Source organism: Topomyia yanbarensis, chromosome 3, assembly GCF_030247195.1.
Source record: "Topomyia yanbarensis strain Yona2022 chromosome 3, ASM3024719v1, whole genome shotgun sequence".
In the NCBI taxonomy this organism is placed as follows: domain Eukaryota; kingdom Metazoa; phylum Arthropoda; class Insecta; order Diptera; family Culicidae; genus Topomyia; species Topomyia yanbarensis.
In genome coordinates, this window is record NC_080672.1 from 171,351,618 (window position 1) to 171,372,304 (window position 20,687).

Genomic DNA, 20,687 nt, shown 5'->3' on the forward strand with positions numbered 1-20,687 from the left:
GCTTATCAAGATACTTTTAAGGGGGTCAGAAATTTTTAACGCTGTAAGAATACGGTCCACAATGTCAGAGAAATTTATTAAGCCAGCGCTGTTTTCTTTCTCTGGCTGAGATATGGGAACACATGGGGTTTTTGATGTTCCTGGAAGTGCTGGGAACTCCTTTTCTGAGCTCAGGTTACTGAGACCGGGAGCGACTTGCTTCGGTTTTGCACCAGTACTTCCTTGAGTAGTTATTTTAGGGGGACCATGAAGAGACTCCTTCTGGCCTTTACGACGAAGCTTGGAAGAGGAAATGTTCTTTCTTTTTCTACTACTTCTAGGCACAGCAGAAGATGTTCCCTCCTGGGGTTCATCACAATCGCCTTCGTCAGTAGACAAGTTGGTATAGATGTTCGTAGAGACAGGTGGCGTAGCTATCTTAAGCATTTCTGCAAAAGATCGCTTAGAGCGTCCCTGAAGGGAACGCTTAAAATTCTCCTCGCGCTGTTTGTACGCGGGACATGAAGGGAGATCATGTGGGTTTCCCCCACAGTAGAGACACTTTTCGACATCTCTACCACAGGAATCATCCGCATGATTCCCACCGCATTTCCCACAGCGGGCTTTATTGCTACAATGGGAGGCTGTGTGTCCCAATTGTTTGCAATTAGTACAGTTCATGACCCGCGGCACAAAGAGGCGAACAGGTAGACGAACCTTGTCAAAGAGGAGGTAATTGGGCAGGGCAGAGCCGGCGAAGGTCACCCGATAAGAGTCTGAGTTGACGTATATTTTCTTGCCGTCAGCTGCGACTGATGCTGAATGCAAACGTTTGCATTCCAGTATCTTCACTGGCTTAAGCATGGGGTCTTTGAAACAGCCAGTCCCATATTTTAGCAGGTCCTCGCAATTCAGACTCGAATCGGAAACGACCCCACTGACTTCAACCCTGCTAGCTGGAATATACACCCTGTACTCCATCGTAAAGGGCTCGTAGCCAGCAATATCGTTTGCCTGAGTTGAACTGTTAACCACCACCCGAAGCTTATCAGGGCGAATTTTCGATATTTCTGTCACGGCCGAATACCGATCCGTCAGAACTCGAGAAATCTGCAACAGATTCAAACACTTTTTTTCTTTGGTCCGAAAGAAGATCACAAATGGCCCGGTGGCCGTGCTCGGATATACCTTGAGTCGGGGAGCCGATTTTATTTCGACGTCCATCTCACCTTGAGATGAACCGCCGTCAGGGGAAGTCATTTTTGCACGGGCCTATTGCCCAGTGCACGTTATTAAGACAACCAAGAAGGGGAAACGAAAACTAATACTTAGCTTGTGTACGTAACGGTATCCAGACGGCTTACTAGAAGAACACTCTTTCACTTCACTGACCGGCTAACGGTACTCAGAAACAGAAACACAAAAGAAGGGAAAAAATACTGAAACCTCAACTAGGCGTAGAGTGTGCAAATAACCTTGAACGCGGATTAACACTATTTGTCGCTATAGAGTGTACGGACCGATGACAAAAGACTTCTATCTCGACTGAGTGCTCGATAACGAATGACTATTTTTGTTGTTTCCATTGCCAGTGTTTCTTATATTCTCACACACCAACTTGTGAATCAACCGGATGCAACCGAATAAGTTAATATTTTGCTTAAGGCTTATGGAGTCAATCTCCCTTCGGTTGAGCGTTGTTCCGAAAAAGTCAATTTTTGTGTCTGTCTAGCAGGTATTGTCTGGGCATAACCGGAGTGTGATTGTAGGGTAAACCGGTCTAATACGCCCCCCTTAAGCAAAAATAGCTATATTTCACAATTCGACGCTATGACCTTCTCACTAACTACTCTAATTTATTGTTATATTAGTTAGAAATTAGTACCCGTTTCATTTTTTATTAAAACATCCTGATACAAGTTCAATTAAACATTTTTCAAAGATGCCTAAATTCTAGTTTTTTCTTTCATCCAGGGCAAAATGCCCCCGGTGAAAGAGTAATATGCCCCACAACAAGAGGACGGTATGCCCCACAGTAATCGGTGAGTATGCCCCACAACAATGGGTGGGGCGTTTTGGCCGGTGATGAGCTGTTGTGAATACATGAATAATTCTACACACGCACATAGTTTTAAGCCAAGCTATAAACTAAGATAGTAACTATAACATTCTAATAAGCTACTTGAAATAGTTCTATCGAATCCGATTGTTTCTAATTGGTTGTAATGCTATTGGAAAAAGTGGAAGCTTACATAAAAGTAGCTCTTTTGAAACTTTTGTGTATATTGTTGTTTTGCAACAAATTAAAAATACCAAACTAACTTAATACGTTGATTTCATGAAACGATACTGTTATCAGTCATTTTTTCTTTTTAGATAATTCAGGAATCCTGGGAATCGAAGAAGGGCATTTAACCCCGGTGGGGCGTATTATACCCTTTTACCCTACATAGAGCTCTCAATGCAAATCTAATCTAAGTTCAACAGATTTGTCGCTGTAATTTCCATGAACTAAGGGACAGCCAAAAACGAATGAACCTCGATCGCATGTTGTGACAATAGTACACTGTTATATTTCGTCATTTCGATATTTGGGTTTTATTAAATTGTAACATATTAAAAATAATGTCACCGATAAAATTTTGGTATTTTTGGTTGGGTAGAGTTGGATCAAGTAGGTCAGTTTTCTTTGAATAAATGAAAAAGGCACAATTGCACCTCTAGGTGCATTAAAACGTTAAATTTTAATTAAAATAGATTACTTTTTCAAGCCCTTCAAACCCACGCAGCCCCTTTAAAGATCGGTGTGTATCCGTTAGATTCAATAACAAGATGAAACCTTATTACACACCAAAGCACCGAAATTTGAACCAGATGCAATTTGCTTCAATGCTTCGCAGGAATCACTTTTACCGCTATCCAACCACATCGCCCAACAGTTTTAACCATTGAAGTAATAAGCAGAATTCAGCAATTCCAGTACTCGCATTTCTCCCTTATCACGCTCCACAAACTGAGCCAATGATGCAGGGAAAGCTTTCCGCTGTCGTAATTTCTCTACAATACAGTCTAGTTCAACTTCAGACGCACCAACCGCAACTGTCGGTAAAATAGATGCTTGAATGTTTCTCTCAAGTATTTTGCTTGCAAACAACGATTCATAAAAATGGATCTGTAACCACCTCAAAAACAGTAGCAGAACTCATGAATTGAGCTTACAATTCTAGCAATAGAGGTGAAAAATATAGAATATTGAAAGATTTTTCTATTGTCATTTCACGCCGACAGAAATCAGTAATGGTAATTGCACGGTTTAACCATTAGCTTAAGCGTAGGATGGAGCCAAAAAACGTTCAACATGATTCAAATTCAACTCACACCCTCTGCATTAGCACGTCTAGCCATTTTCGCCCTATAGCATGTCATAACCTACAAAAAAAAACTCTTCTCGCGAATGGCCCGTTTGCTGTTGCTTTTATGCTACGGACATTGTTCCTCCTTTGCCTTGAAAACTTTACTGGTTGAACTTCATAACGGTCAGCACAGGGCAACAGTATGACTGGCATTATGAAATCGCCGAAAACAATAGCCGGTGAAATCTAAGGCAACAGCGGATAATAATATTGGACACCAGTTTAGCTTGAAAACACGAATCACGTATACCCCGAAGAATCAATTCATTCTGATTCAGAATTACACCAAACCCTGGCTATGGTCACACTTTTTGCCATCTTCATTAGCACGATTCCTCCCTGCTTTTTTCGTGCAGTTTACACAACTCAAGTACACACAAAAAATATGAATTTAATTTTTGACGTAATTCCAAACATGACACAATTTATCAAACCGTTCTTAACGAAATGACAAGTTATTACCATATTAAATTTAATTTTACCTGAAACATTTTCTTTCCGTACGCAGTGCCAAAAAATTACACTTATCCAAATTTAAAGAAAACACACTTGTGGAGTAAAGTTACGTGATTTTTTAATTTCAGCATCATGTTCAATTAAAATCAAACTTGAAACTATGTCATTTTTGATGCTCGGATATGTCAGGGTCAGGAGAAGTAAATTTACATGACTATTTCTATAGGTGCGTAGTCATAGCTATATAGAAAACCGCAGTCGTCGCGTTTTTTGTTAGTTTCTCTCACGGTTCCTCAACATTGTCGCTAAACAGTGAATGAATTGGAAGCGCTGTGTCTGAGAACAAAACGCACAATGTACTATGAACCGCGAATGAAAGGCGAAGACCGAAATCGTGGTATGATGCGGTCTCCGCCGTCTGTCTATCTGTCTGTCGCTATCTGCTTGAGTGCCCGTGCGTTTATTTCTGCAAAAGCGCGAGGTCAACCGGCCGCCTATAGGCAAAGTAATCAAGCGATGGCGTAGCCTATGAATGACGACGAAATGCGGACGAGATCAACAGTATTGGGTGAAGTGCAACGGCGATCAGAACGTTGTTCGTATATATTTACCAAATTGTTATTAAACTTCTTTTCGCGTATAATACCAGATATGTAAAAGTTAGTTGCTTTGTTTGAACGTGACAAAAATTGGATGCACAAGTGATATTATGTGAGTTTAATATTGTTTGTCCTTCTTGGTGTCTTCATATTTTTGGGAAAAATAAATATAATAAAAAAGTTTCGTGCAAATTTTGCAAAATTCCCGGCGACGGAGAAACAGTGAAAGGGTATGGATGAAAATGAACCCCTCCTGATCGGAGCAAGTTTTAAAATCGTTTTCTTCCGAAAGTACTCGCGCCACTGGAAACAATATTTTTGTGCAAGCTATCGAAGCTTAATGCAGTTTTCCCTGCTTCAACTTTCAATCGTTTGAGACTTTTACTGTTGGGTGATTCACTGAACGGGCTATTGTGTGGTGTTTGCAAGTGCTTTGTCAATAAGTGGAGTCAAAAGTTTCAATAATCAGAAGAAACAGTATTGTCAGTTAACGAAAGTTTTGCATAGTTTCATATTCTGCAAAAGTTTTGCACACGTGCTTTCGAGCGGTTCATTTCTCCTGGAAGAAAATGCTTCTGCTAAAGTTAGCCTGCAAAGTACTGAGGAGCTTTCCTCTGCCTATCCTTTAAGGTTTAGCTTTTGCAGCAAATGGATAAACTTGAAAAACTTTACCTGTGGAAGTGATAATTGGTGATGTGAAAAGCGATTTTACAAAGTTTTGTAATATTTCAACGCATTCAAAGAGTTTTTGTGGGTAGTGCGTGAAATGGCTTCGGCTTTACAATGACAAGTGCGAAAGTTTCCTCGGCAGAAATTGCTGCTATTACTCTTACTTCATCGAGAAAGCGAAATTTAAAATGTCGCGTGATGAAAATGAACCTCAAGACTGAATTGATTCTTCGGGACCAGGTACTGGAATTATAAAGTTGGCATTGAGACTCATGTGTAAAAAATGTCCTTGTGAATTTCGATTAATTGCATCTCATCGAGAAAATGTGTCCTTATATAAAGTGAGATGGAAACGAAATCTTAAACTGCATCTCGCAACCAAAGACTGAAGATATAAGTAAGATTCCGTTATTGATAGAATTTTTTTCGCTGTGCGATCCAGGTTCCGGCACACGTAGTGTAACCAGTGCCGCCGAGGAAGGGAGGGGGTGATTCCCCAGGGCCCGAAGTTCTGAAGGGGCCCAAATTTTCAACAGACACTAAATTTTTGACAAATACTTTTTCGACAAAAAATAATTTGATGCAAATAAAAATTCAACATTTAGTGTACGTTGTAATTAGATTAGCGAAAATTCTAAACTACTGTATATTTGATATCAAATATATGTTTGTACTCAATCAGAAGATCAGACCCGGACAGACATAAGGTAATTGGTATATCGATTGCTCTGTACGCAGCTCACCTGGGTTCGATTCCCAATCCCGCACACAGGAATAGAGAATTTTTATAGAAAATTTTCTAACCTGAATGAAGAAGCGAATGACCTAAAGGCTAAAATATGCATAGTCGAACTAAAAATAAGATCAGACTTGTTAGGGTTAAAATATTTAAATAATTTGATTAGAAGTCATGAGGTTGTCTTCAAATTTCGCCAAAAAGGATTTTTTTGATTTATTGAATTTTCTACCTTCGCAACTGCTGCATTATTATCAAAAGTAAGTATTAGAAAGAAAAAGAAAACTTCTCTATTTGGCAACACCGGTTTTTGGAGGCGAATTGCGGGTCTTCGTTCAAGAAATTCGGATTTCGCCCGGAAGAATCCAGTGGATTATTCTGCAATTTTGCGTTACTCTTTTCTTCACCAGAAACTCTCAGCATCATTTTATAAATCATCCAGCACACAGACATCATTAACATCATCCTTAGGTTTACGATGAATGTGAAGAAAATATCATATTTTCCTACTACATAAGAAAAAAAGCAGAGCATAGCTCAATTTGTCAAATAGGTCATCCAAAATATTTGATTTACTAAAAGAAATAACTTCTAAAATTTAAAGAAAATTAAAATCCAAGGTTTGCCGTTCATTGTTACAAAATCCATAAAAAACTCATATTCAGATACGATATGATTACTGAAAGTTTTTTTGTCAAATAATGAAACCTACATATTAACCAAGCATTGAACTCTAACTTATTTGCTAAAAAATTCATATTTGTTCCGATATACAATCATTTTAGTTTTAAAGTAAAGAAAATATTGGGCTTACATTTATTGTAGTTGTCACTGTTGTACAAAATTATTATTCGAAAAGGACAAAATATAAATATAACATTGCTGATATACATTTCGTGATGATTTTTTATGGAACCCATTGAAGACGAAAACCAAAATTATTGTTTTCTAGAACCGAATTTAAGTTTTCGCTTTTCAGATTGTTTATCGATTGGACTTTCATTAGAAAAAGCATAACTTTGATATTTTACAATGGTTTATTTTATTAACTTTACGCGTAATATAACTGAGCGATTTCTCTAAAATAATTGAAAATTCAAAACTCGAAAACGCTCCATAAAAATATGAAGAATGATCACGTTCGTTGGGTCAAAATTCATCGGAAAGCCATAATATATCTCATTATGAAAGAACTTTGATATAAAATACATTTAACCTTTCAATATATAATCCGATTTAGAATTTTCGTAGCGTGAGATTTTGAATGTCAATATCTTTCGCTTTCTGAACGTAACGATTTTTTATTGTTTTATTATTTATAAAAAATCAGTTATAATATTCTTGTACTATATTTCAAAGTGTGCTAACACGCTAACACAAATAACGGGGAAATTCATATTTTTTTATAGGATTATAAATGTTTACGAAACCAGCATTGCGTAAAATCCAACCACAACCCTTATTTGAAATTTATCCATGTTTCGCTATTTTTTCATTATGTAATGCTTACATGGACTTTTTTAAACTTTGTTAAAATTGCGTTGATCTATTATTGTCTTTCTCATATAGAAAGGTTATGCAATCACTGTAAAAATCGTAAACCCCTCCGGGCCGGGAGTCATGTACCATTCGACTCAGCTCGCCGAGATCAGAAAATGTCACTGTGTGTATGTATAAATGTATGTGTGTATGTGTGTATGTGGAAAAAATGTACCTCTCTTTCTCAGAGATGGCTGAACCGATTTGCACAAACTTAGTCTCAAATCAAAGGTACAACGTTCCCATCGGTTGCTATTGAATTTTTCATTGATTGGAATTCTGGTTCCGGAGTTACGGGTTGAAGAGTGCGGTCACTCTGCTAATTCCCATATAAACTGAACTGAAAACAAATCGTACTGAATATGTAATATACATTTCCACAGTTGTATTGAACATAATCAGCCATGTAATCGTAGTTTGGACAAATGAGAAAGGCACAATTGCACCACTAGGTGGATTAAACAGGTTTTTCAAGTTGTAATTATTTTTGTATATCTGCAATTTTAACATTCTGTTTTTTTATCTATTTTCATTGTTACCAAATTTTTATTTTATCCATCTTTTCACGTTCTTCTTTTTTGCCCATTTTTTTCACAACTTTCACTTACTTTAATTTATAGTAATTTCTTTATTTTATTCTTTCTATTGTTTCATATTTTAATACCCAACTTTCTATTCGTATTTTTATTTAATTGATCCATTTATTCTCATCATACCCTTTTACTATTTTCTTATTTTCTCCATATTTAACAAGCATTTTAATTTTTTTTAATTCATCCCAATTTGTCTTATTGTCCCATTATTTACCTTTCTCGTATTTTGTCCCATGTTTTCTAGTTTTCCGTAATTTTTTTCCGTTGTTAATTTAATATAATTTTATTTATTTTTTACACATTTTCTTGAATCCTTCAATTTGTTCATTATTGTTATTTCTTCATTTGTTCCATTTAACCTTTTTTTAAAATTTGTTGACCTTTCTGTTGTTTTCTATACTTTACTTATTTTTTTTTTTATTTTGCTGAAAACATTTTATTGATCTTTTTTTGTCATTACGCGCACTTTTTCTTCGTTTTACATTTAGTCCGTTATTTGAATTTATTTCAAATGTCATTTATATTGTTTCTTTCATTCTCTAAATAATTTAATCCATTTTTTCAATTTCTTCTTTTTTCCCTATTTTGTGTTTCTGTGGTATTCCAATTTGGTTTTTCTACAATGTTTTGTTAGACTGTTCCAAAAAATCGTGATTTGTTAAAAGCTGAATTTTTTAAAATTTTAATACTTTTGAACCGCTGCATCGATTTTTACCGATTATAGATCAAATGAAAGGTGTTTAAGTGTAGTTTCAAGAAAAAATGATAAATATTGAGTTTTGTTTGAACAAAACACGTATTAATAGTTTTTTCTTGATTTTTAATGTGAGGGGCCTTAACTACTCCATACTTTTATATTTTTATTTGAAAGATCGTTAAATTCTACGCAACACATATTAGGCCGCCAGATATAGAGGCTTCGGAGATACAATTTTTTGAAAATAAAAAATCTATGTATACACCCCACATGCATTGAAACGATAAAACCGCGTGGTACTTCACCATACATTTCCATTGAGTCATGGCAGCTGTAAATAATGAAATTCATGAGTTACTTACAAGCTAGGTACAACATTTGTTTCAACCTGGGGACTGTCCACTAACCACGTAGAAAAAATTTCAGATATTGCAGATCCTGCCCTCCCCTCGCGTTCAAATTATTTTTACCGAGCGTCATCTTTGGTTAGAAATTTCACTTGAATAAAAATCCACGTGTTTTAAAAGAGTCATATTTCGGCAATATTTATTTTTGTATCAAAAATCCAGAAGAAGCATGAGGAGAAATAAGCGATACAGCGATTTTATCCAGTTTTTTTGCCACTCTCATATAGAAAACCTCCAAATAGCTCCAAAAACCAACTTTCTATACGTATGAGTATGTGTGAATATATTAAATAAATGTCCAAATCGGTTTCTCAGAGATGGCTGAACCGATTTTTACAAACTAAAATTCCAATGAAAGGTATAATAGTTCCTTCGGCTACTATTGAATTTTATTTTTATCCCTAGATCTGGTTGTGGAGTTACGAGTTAAAGAGTACGGTTGCAGTTACGAGTTGAATGAAAGGTACAACGTTTCCCTCGGCTGGTATTGAATTTTGTGTGGATCCGACTTCTAGTTCCTGAATTACAGCGTGATGAGTACGATCGCACAGAAAATTTCGATTTCAACGGATGCTGTGACGACTGACGACTGCATAAAGGTTAAAATTTTTCAAAAAATGTGGCCACATCGGCGGTTCCGGGAGCCCCAGCGGAAGTATCCAAATTTAAAATAACAATTACAACGGTTTTTCGGAGATGGCTTGACCGATTGGACAAAAGTTAGTCTCAAATAAAAGCTTTTACAATCCTGTAAACAGCTATCAAATTGCATTTCTGGAGTTACGGGTTGTTGCTTGCGGTCACACAGAAAATTAAGCTGCACAACGGTAAAAACTTCGCTAAAATGTGGGTCACACAGCTTGTATTTGCAGTTCTAGGTCACTGGCGGCCAACCAAAGTCGCGTGGACCACATTGATCATCATGGATGATTCCGGAAATGCCCCGAAAAAGTGGGCACCTATCAAAATTAATTAACTTACATCAGTTTATCGGGGATGGTAAGGCCGATTTTCATAAGTGAAAGAAATATCATCCCTAAAAACGCGTACCAAATTTCATACGGATCCGGAATTATAGACTGAACCGTCCGGCCACATATGAAATTCCCATATACCATATATATTCCCATGAAATTTCAGAGATCGACTTTCGACGTATTTTCGATCTCCAAAAAAAAGAAGTTATGAAACATCGAAATTTTATGTCATCTCGAAAAATGGTGAGGAAATGGCCAAGCCCCAAAATTAGATTCACACATTTTTCTTATATAATGCAAACGCGATTCTAACAATCTTAGTCTTAAATGAAAGGTATAGTATTCACATTGATTACTACCGAATTTCATTTGAACGAAGTATTGGTTCCGGAGGTATGAGTAAAAGAAATCGATCAGACGTGAATTTCCCATGTAAACCTTTTTTTCCTTTTTCCTACAGAAAGTTTATGCAACCACTTTAAAAATCGACCGATGATTAACAGAGTCCCGAAGGGCCGAAATTCTTATACCATTCGACTCTCTTCTTCTAATTCGCAAATGTGTGTGCGTGTAAGTGTGTATATGTATATGTATGGTTTCAGAGTTACTAGTCGAGAAGTGCGACATACAGTAAATCCCCATATAAACTTATTCCATCATATTTAGATGATGCAAAACTTATTAGAATGGATGTTAAATTACTTAGATTTGCACACCCGTAGTCGCTTTGATCACATTGTTCACCTAGGGCGGTCTTGATACCCCGGAAAACTTTCCAATGTTCAGAATTAGTTTCATACCTATTCCTCAGAAAATTCTTGACATCTTCCAATTTCGATATGATTAATGCAATGCTTCCATTGGCTTCTATTGAATTTCATCCCGATCTGACTTTCGGTACCACATAAGAATTTCCCATTTATCTGTGCCAGAGCTGCAAATTTTCACCAGGTTGTTTTGGACTTGAAGGAAGAACAAATATCAAATCCTGCCCTACTATGTTCAATTCGCAGTTTTTCATTTTCATCATTCATTCAAACAACCGAGCTGCTCAATCATTTTCCATTTATTTTCGATTTCATTGACCCTGTGAATATCTCTGTACTGGGATATTGACTAGGCTTTTCAAGCAAAACTACTCTGAACATGCTTTTTACTGTTCATTTAAGCTTGAAAACGCAAAATATGTCAACATTTAAGCTAAGCTAGCCTTTACAGAGCAGATGACAACTTTGGTTGGTGAATGAAAAAGCATCAATTTGAAATGAAGACGGTTTGGTTATTTAAATCCCGCCAACTTAAAAGTGAATGATTTAAAGAGGCTTTGAATTTAAATCATTGTTGGGTTTGATTGAACTGAAAGTTGGTATTTGATAATGAAAATTTGCACCACTGATCTGTGCTTACTTTTTGCCGCTCATATATACTTTGAAAATAGCCAAATTAATCCAAGCCGATTTGTTTTACTAAATTTTAGCAGGGGTGTACTGCGGGGGTTTACTTTCCCACATACCGCACATCCATCCCCTTACCCTCCCAATCTCCAAAACTAATCAAATTACCGCGGAAAACGCAAATCTGTTTACTTGTGCTAGTATGACATGGTCGGTGTTAAGTCAGACCGGACTAAGTCGCAAAACATCAAAAAATGAGATAATTACAACACTGGATAGAGAATTTCTTCAGCTACATTCAACTTTTGCCAGATTTGAAATATGTAACCATAAACAAGAATTATGGAAAAAAATAATTTCCAATTATAACGTAGATGATGCTGCGATTCAAACTTCAAACCCGTTTTTCTCGAAATCAATATTTTGTCACTTAGTCCGGTCTGACTTAACACCGACCACATACAGTGATACAACTGCTAGTCAATCGGAGTAAAGATATTCAAATAAAGTGATATTACCTTGCGCACAATATTTTGCTTTTGAATATAAACCAACAATTAGAAAAAGTAACGACAACGTCAAACTGGCTGCCATTTTGTGACAGTGGATATTATGTCCTTAAAATGGACTTGGTCCTATATTCGATGTACGCGTATTCGTTTGTCTGTGCATTCATTTGACTTTGTCTGCTCGGATATTTGCTTGTTTGAGTGAGCAAGCAGGTTTGTATAACCCTCCGGAAGTCGCGCTTATGGCCCACTGAACGAGCAGCCGCTGGTGCCCTAGAACGATTTCGCTAGATTTTCAGAGCAATGTGCACTCAGTGCACTAGCGCGACTGCCGGAAGAATAATTGTGTAATTACTTCGTAATTACCTATTAGTCGGTAAATTTCTGTGCGAATTTTCGTTTACGAAATCGAATTATTAAAATTTATTCTCTATTTAAGGCATTTAAAAATCGTTAGAATTGAGTGGAAGTCAAACTGCGCTCACAATCTAAACCATAAAATAGTATCCACTGTTCTTGAACTGCTCTTTTTCTGTTTTTTTTTATCGTACCAACTGACGACACATGCTCGAAATCCGGCTACTTCAATCAGCAGAAAAGGAAAATAATTTCGATTCTTTATGAAACGATAAAATGAACCATGAGCCAGTGCCACTGTTTCACTTCACTGATCATCTTCGTTGAATGCTGTCGTTTGACTAATGCTCTCGAAGAGTACGCTTAATGAAGCTATAAACAGCACCGCTTCGAGTTATGATCACGCATTAAATTGCGAGATAAAGTGTGCAATTTCGAGTTCGCCTGGAGATTCTACGAAAAAGCATAGACTGGGGTTCGCTACATGAGCACTCCACTTTTACACTTTTTATTGCGAGGTTAAATGATTACATTGATAATTAGATTTTAAAAATTCATCGACCTTCGCTAGTAGTCGGGAGAATTGATAAAATATTGAATTGATTCATCACGACTAATCAGTAATCTATGATAGAAATCTATTGTCGATCTATCAGTATTAAAAAATCAAGTAATGGTTAAAAATGACATCCATATCCATCATTGCATTTCATGCAAATAGATATTTTTGTTTGCCTACGAGCGTGTAATACAGAGCACAGTTCAAACCAATCTAATACAAGTGCATTGGAACCAGCCCCAGCTTTTCCACTCCTCATACTCTTGGTGGGGTTGACAACAATAAACGCTGAAAGGCCATTACCGGTGGCTGGCAAATTCGGATCCTCTCCTACCACCAGGTCAGGGTAGATGGTTGATATTCTCCGGCTTCACATCCACTGCTGGAAGGGCGTAATTCCTTAATCCCCACGCAGAACAACATTCTCCAATCTAAACTTCCATCCACGGTACCGCATGTTTTGAGTACGAAAACGGCCTGTTCCGGTTGCGGATCGAGGGTGAATTGTTACAGCCAGTGGCTGCAAAAGGCTCTGTTGCCAGATTGGAACTTCAATTTCAAGTTCGGAAACATCTCAAACAGTAATTAATACTGTACGATAAGTAAAAGCGTTCCTAATGGCGACAGTACACTCTATCAAATATTTGACAAAGAAATAAATGTTGATGGATATTTAGCAAATACCCAGTATGCTTCTATTAAGACAAGTCAATGTTTGGCTAACAGACTTTCCTGGCTGTGAGTAAATAGACAAACAGTGGCTCAAGAAATGCATGAGCTTCCTAAAATATTTTTAGAGTGAAAGTGTAACTAGTAAGCGGCAATAATAATCCAAAACGAAACAGAAGTCGTGACTTCTGGAAACACTTTCTGGACACTGGTAGACGGGTTTTGGTTTCATGATGGTGCGAATGTATCTCTCTAATACCTCCTAGCGGCCAGGTCAATAATTTTCACTTAAAAACAATAACAGTTTATGAAAGCGAAGTATAAACTGTTCGCTTTATTATTATTCCCGGTGCAGTTATTTGGTGGCAACTGAACCACCCTGTGCTAAACATGAGACCTATGAGGAAGGTTATTGGAATTGTAAAAAAAAGTTGAACTTTGTGGAGTGGTTTTCATTCTTGCTTTCGCTTTGTTATACAGTTTGAGTATTCGAACTGTCTGCAAAACCGCTTGTTCGGGTGGATGCGCAATTTTATTCTGCAAGTTCAGGCACGACATGGAGGATAATTTACTGACTGAAACCCGGACCTTTCAGAGGTATTTTCTGGCTGTACGTTGGAGGAATCATACAGAATAAAGTATTTACGGAATATTATGAACTAGTTTTTACAAGCCGTGTGGTGTCCGGCGGGCTGAAATCTTTTTGCACTATTTCAGCCAAGAATAGAACCTCTGGGAACTGCTCCCATGTCGTAAGAGGCGACTAACAACATGCTAGAAGTTCCTAGGTCGAGGTATTGCTCCGTACCGCAGACTTAACCTGGGCGAACCTTAAGGTTCAGGGTTGTTAATCGATAATTAATCGTCATCGTCGATAACGTTAACCACCCGTCAACGTCATCGGAAACTCCGTTAACGATAATGTATCGTCGGATTCATCGTCATCGTCGATAATTCATCGGTGGTTATCGCGATACATTTTGCGTTACTTTCCCGTTTATTCTGTAGACACTCATAGTGGTAGACTCGCGGATGTAAGAATCGCAAAACTGGCAACTAGAAAAACAAGCATGTTAAACTGGCATCACCCAAAAATGTGCAAGCTCGAACGTGCTCGACTGTATTCGATCATCTGTTTTTATCAAAATAAGTTTTCAAGTGGTTCAATATATGAATCAAAAGAGAAGTTATATGTTTGATACTGAGCCACAAGAAATTGAGAAAAAAATCCAATTTCCAATCCAATCCAATCCAATCCAACACAAAGTTGATGAAAAAGAGCATAAGTAAAATGTTTTTTGTGTAGTTATATTGAACACAATAAATATATTTCTAAATAACATTGTGAAATACCAATACGAACACGAAAAGTGAAGCCTACTGTGAATAACAAAATATATTTTTTTAAATAAAATCGCAATACTTGTTCTGCTTGTTTGCATTGAATGACGTCATGCTCGTTTGGCTCCGGATTTTGACAGTTCGTTTGGCTCGATAAAAGTACCTTCGCTGGTCTGTTACTATGAGTGTCTATAGTTTATTCGAGTTGAAGTTGATGCGGTTAAATTTCAATTGTTTAGAAATAAATAACTATTGAAGGACATGTTGTGGCAGTTGAAAATCAATAGTTTGGACATTTTCTAAGCACAGGGGGGGGGGGGTGTCCGACGATGTGTCAAAATCGAATTTTTTGCCAACTTTTCGGGAGTGTTTTATATTGAAGGGAAAGTTATTGGCAGTTGACAATCAATAGTTTTGGACATTTTCAATACACAGGAGGTTCGACGATGTGTGAAAATAGATTTTGTTCAACTTTTGGGGAAAGTTTATTATATTGAAAACGCTATTGGTAAGTGAATAATCAGCTCCAATAAGACTTTAATTTGACTAGTATCGATGAACGCGGATCAATACGTACTGAAAATTCGCCGCGTCTGTTTTAATGAATCTAATTTCAAGTTCCGTTTTTGGTAACAAGCCCGTCCATCAGGTTAACGATCCTTTGTATTTCCCTTCAATGTTCGATATAATCGTTCGTATACATGTATTTCACAAACAATCCGATATTAGAAATAGGAAACACTTTCGCTGATTTATAACATCTAGAGCTATCATAACTCTTTGTCTGTATAACGTGTTATCACTCGATAGTTTGCAACCCAAAAAATATATCGTAGAGAAGGAATAGCGAAGTTAGTCTAAATAATGTCGCAATAAATAGTGATCCGGCCCATTAAGCAGATAAGATTAGTTTTTCTGGGCAATACTCCCACGATCGGTTGTGTGGAGTTGAAATTGCTTTTGTTTAGAAAACATAGGATACTCTCGGTAGCCGGCTACCCAGATTTTAAAAGAACAAAAAAGTAAACAAGATCTTTTTCGAGCGATCGTGTTTTCGAAAACTAACTGAACTACAAACTAAGAGATCATCCATAAATGACGTAGCATTATATGGGAGAGGGGAGAGTTTTGCATTTTGTGATGATGTGTGACGACGGGAGGGTAGGGGGTCATGTCAGGCTATGTAGCTTTTTCAAAGGGGAATGACTAACATCGGTTTTTATTTTAAAAAAAATCACGGGGACAGGGGGGGGGGGAGAGTTACCGTCAAGCTACGTAATTACCAGGGAGTATTTAGAGGTTTGTGACGAAATGCTACGATGGTGGAGGGGGCTGGTAAAAATTGCTCAAAAAATGCTACGTCATTTATGGATGATCCCTAATAAACTATGCTTTACAGGTCGCATCGCTTGCTTGGAGCGAATCCTAGACCTTATTTCCTTCCAAACTACCAACTCCGCGACATCTATGGAAGAGTCTGATGAACCTTCGGTATAAGATTCCTCATTTTATTCAAACGATCGCCGGGTAAAATCAGCACCGACACGATAGAAACCACGAATAAATTCGTCGCGTGATTGAATATTATTAAAAAATATAAGCAGTGCTTCTTATAGCCGGCTATCCGGAGTTCAAGTTGCTTATTTTGCTAATCGTATTAATACAACAAATGATAAATTTCCCAAATTCTCGGCAGCCGGCTGCCCAGAGCAATTATTACATGATAACGCTATTGGCACACTCACTAACAACTCTCCCCTTCCCGTGATACATGTGGAGATGCAGAGGATTCCTCGGTCTCTAGTAGCAACATGTATCGAACTAACATTCCTTCCTTTCCCAGAAGATCTGCATTCGGACGTAGCCGGCGTTGGTATTGATCAGCATGCAGGGATCGGAATAGATTGTACAATGTGGCTCATCATGTTATTCCCAAGCATGTTGTTCCAATCAACATTTTGCAACCTAATTTGGTTCTGGTCAATAACGGAGTAGCAACTACGGGCGATCTCTTATGCTTATGCTTATGCTTATGCTTATGCTTATTATGAACTAGTTTTTACAGGAAATCTTTTGTTGTTTCTGTGAATAAGTTACCGCATCTGCTTAGGGAAAACTGCCTATTTTCACCATATTAAGGAGGGTGCCTCACTATTTCATTAAGTACTCGAACTACAATTGATGGAATGCGTATAAATTAGGGTCAACTACTTTGCTTCCTTATTAAGAACCAATCACAAATGTTCTGAAAACAGTGAAATGGTCGTGTTTGAGCGCAACGAAAACTCGAATCGATTGTTCCAATTGTGGCCATATCATTTGACCCAATGCGTTTGGCCGACACTTCTAACCAACGGCTTCAAATGGATAGGGTGAAAATAGAAACATGGCGAAAAGAGGATCATAACTCTATATGTAGTTATAACATCGACCAGCGTTCTAGTTCATTATACCGTCTGTCAACTATGCACCCAAAACAATTTCCCAATGCAAAAAAGGCATTACATCCTTTCGTACATATTCCGAATTAGAATCATGCCTTCTTCGCATTGTAGACCAAGCATAGCTACGGCATTATACCAACACAGCTTGATCCATGATGATATAAATGATGAAACACGCTACCATATTATCTGCCCGCATGTAAAAGTATTAGTTGGTTTTGCTTGCTGAGTCTGCCAAAAAGGTTGTGTATTCTATACATGAATACCTCTGTGGTGTTTGTAAGAACTTCTGTCTTCATACACAGCTACGTTTTTTGTCTGCGAACAGCTCAATTCCAACCACACTAAACGCGTCAACAGTTTACGTTCACGAGAGTGTGTGATATACGCGTTGTTATTTTCCTATAGCGAACGATTTTTACAGTAAAATCATCGCTCTCTCATTCTACGTTTCAGAGAAGAGTGGAAGAAAATGATTTGTGCTCAGATTGATTTGCGATGATCGTTGACCAGGGCGATGATGTGCGCTGGATTCGCATGTTCGGGAAATAATACAAACTGATATGAGTAACTGCCACTGCTGCTCAAAAGTGCAAAACCATGTCATCACTGCCTTTATAGTTTATGATACTTTAAACTTAGATATTTTTGCTGCGAAATACTGATATAATATCACCTGAAAGTACTGTTGATATGAGGAATGCTAGAAATGATTGGCGGACGGCTTCTATCAGATAAATGTTGGATGAACTTGTTAGCCCAATGTTCCCATATAACTTTCTCCTGCGTATAGTGCGCTTAAATAATCATTAATCATTATTCACATTTACCTATCTACCACTACCTATCTAGTGGCTAGAACTCGCATATCGCTGGTAAATTTAGGGTTGAGAGAACGCCGAAAGCTCAATATAATATCAACACATAATCATCACCCGCACCCCACCAATTTGATGATGCTATAAACTGTTCTCTCCAATATGCAGCATGTGATCAGTAGAAAAGCGAAATGCAAACAGATCCCTGAGCGTGTATTAGTATTTTCAGAGCGCACATGTAACCGAGCGGAGATGTCCTTTGCATGTGTATTAGTCGGAGTCATTTTAATACTAATACTCCGATATCGTTAAATTCACTAATACATTCCCAACTGTGTGTTTGTGTTAGTTTCTGTGATGTAATCGCCATTTTGATGCATTTTTGTCCCGGACCAATATCGCTTTCTATGCATTATACCAGTTACAATGCAAAATTCTCATTAGAATCATGCTTATTCGCATGTAATTCATACGGTTCGCGTTTTGGGTGTGGTTTCTGTGTTTACACTGCTAATCCATTATTCTTTTTTTTCTTGCGTAGCACGAATTAAAGTTCCGGTAAGAAAAAATAGGAATTAAAATTAATGTAATGATAGTTTTCTTCGAACTAGCTGTTACAGTTTTCAATAACTGTTTCGTAAATTCAGGCTTGCTGGAGCATCACTCATGATGCCAAAATGAGGTGAGGTATCAACATTCTGAGGAGGACTTCACACACCTCTCCAATAGCAGAAAAAAACTCTTCTCCCACTCAACAAGCAAACTCATCATCAGAGGTGATGACTTGTTCAATGATTAGAGGATGTTATGTGCATCACACAGGAAAGGCGAGAGCGCAAAACTGATTGAAGATGGGTTGGAATTCCTCTTCCAAAATGCTGAGAGTGCGGAGCGCGAGAGTGATTATTTCCCTCTCTTGTTTTAAGGACATTATACATAGCTCCTACGCCACACACACCCCTCTCCCCTGCCTAACCATGTATCTAACATGAGCAAATATAAAAATACGTTTTTCAACACACTAACCTTGCTTGTGTGCCACGAAACTGCTACTTAAGGAAGCTAGAATATTTTCCTATACAATCAATCCGAGTTTTTAACGGAATGCCATCTGTAGCTCCTATTTTGTGCGAAAATATCACCCCTCTTCACTTGGAGTTCCTTTCGAAACACTCTTTTTCTCGTTTTCATTGCACTTTTTCAAATGCACTTTTTTCACACACCACTGCGAAAACACTCTCGAAACTTTAATCGTTTACTAACAAAACTTCAAATTTTCTGCCAATGTACATATGACCAAAGGAAAATGTTCGGAAACTCTCATTTGTGCGTTTGAATTTACACTTCAGATTTCAGTTTTTCCTAATGTAAACAAGCGAGTCGGTGCCTAGCAACGTGGCTTCCACACATCTTCACCTTAAGGGAATTTTGTCTGCTGCGTAGGATGCGGATGAGTATAATTTTCGTGGTGTAGATCAGTGCTTCGTGGAATACGAATATCATCATGTGGTGGGAATCCAAGAGGCTGGAGGACCCAGACTTGACTCTACTGTGCCAAACGGCCTTTAGCACTTCTTGTACACAGGTTTCAATCGAGCGAGGATTCAGTGACCTTAGGAAAATACTAACTAACGATCAGTCAAAACTAAGCTCGGAAAATTTAAAATTAATCCTATTCGTCAAACTCAATAACACCATTTAATTTTGATATCTAATACAACATGATATCGCTTCCAAGTAAAATGGGTGCATAATATTCGATTCTATTTTAGCGTTCTCTCTCAATAAAATTTAAAAAAATGTTTTTATCAAATAGTTTCGTTTTTATCTCTATTTTAGATTGTTTTGGCTGGTTAGTTTCCAAGATATGAAAAATGAAATTTTAAAAAAATAGTTGTTTGTGTTTATTTGTTACTATATGTCAAAGTAGAATTTTTATGCGGATAAATTTCCAATGGGCAATACGTTTTTAAAATGAGATAATTATCGACAGCGATATTTAAAATTATGCATAGTCCAAAATTTTATACTATCCTGACTATCTACTTTAAACGCTAGGGTAATGAGACTATTTTCGTCCTGTTTCTATTATCACCCTACTAATTTGGTAGAAGCTGGTTAGAGCAGCTTTTCCCATCTTTGTTCAACGCATTGGTTTAAAAGGTAAAGCAATAATTGGAACACTCGATTCGAGTTTTCGTAAAGTTAAATACGAACAGCTTTCATACCAATACAATCAGAAGCACAAATTTTGTTTTCGGACTCGAAACGTATCTCCATAAATAGTTTAGTTATAGGTTTTGTGCCCTTTACGCGCAAAGGTGGTTTCAAACAATTTTCTCGTTAGTGGAGGAAAATAGTTTTTAATTAAAATTTTTCTTCACTACGGATAAATATAGCATAATACCAATTGTGTTATTATATTGGTTCTTAAGAGCAACGAGAAATTATATTGGTTGCATCAATTGTAGGCCAAGAAATTAGTGATACACCCACCATAATGGGGTTTACTTTATGTAAGAGGGTTACCT

At 37.3% G+C, this 20,687-nt stretch overlaps 2 protein-coding genes across 4 annotated transcripts in view; one reads left to right on the forward strand and one right to left on the reverse strand.

The window, feature by feature from the left end:
* The window catches only part of LOC131688028 (uncharacterized), a 338,374-nt gene that overhangs the window by 179,974 nt on the left and 137,713 nt on the right, over positions 1–20,687 (reverse strand). The window lies entirely within an intron of this gene.
* Positions 4,422–20,687, forward strand: part of LOC131688029 (uncharacterized) — a 104,940-nt gene continuing 88,674 nt past the window's right edge. For both annotated transcript variants that reach the window (XM_058972158.1, XM_058972156.1), the window contains exon 1: positions 4,422–4,559. The gene's annotated coding sequence lies outside the window, so the exon portion shown is untranslated. The remainder of the gene's footprint in view (positions 4,560–20,687) is intronic.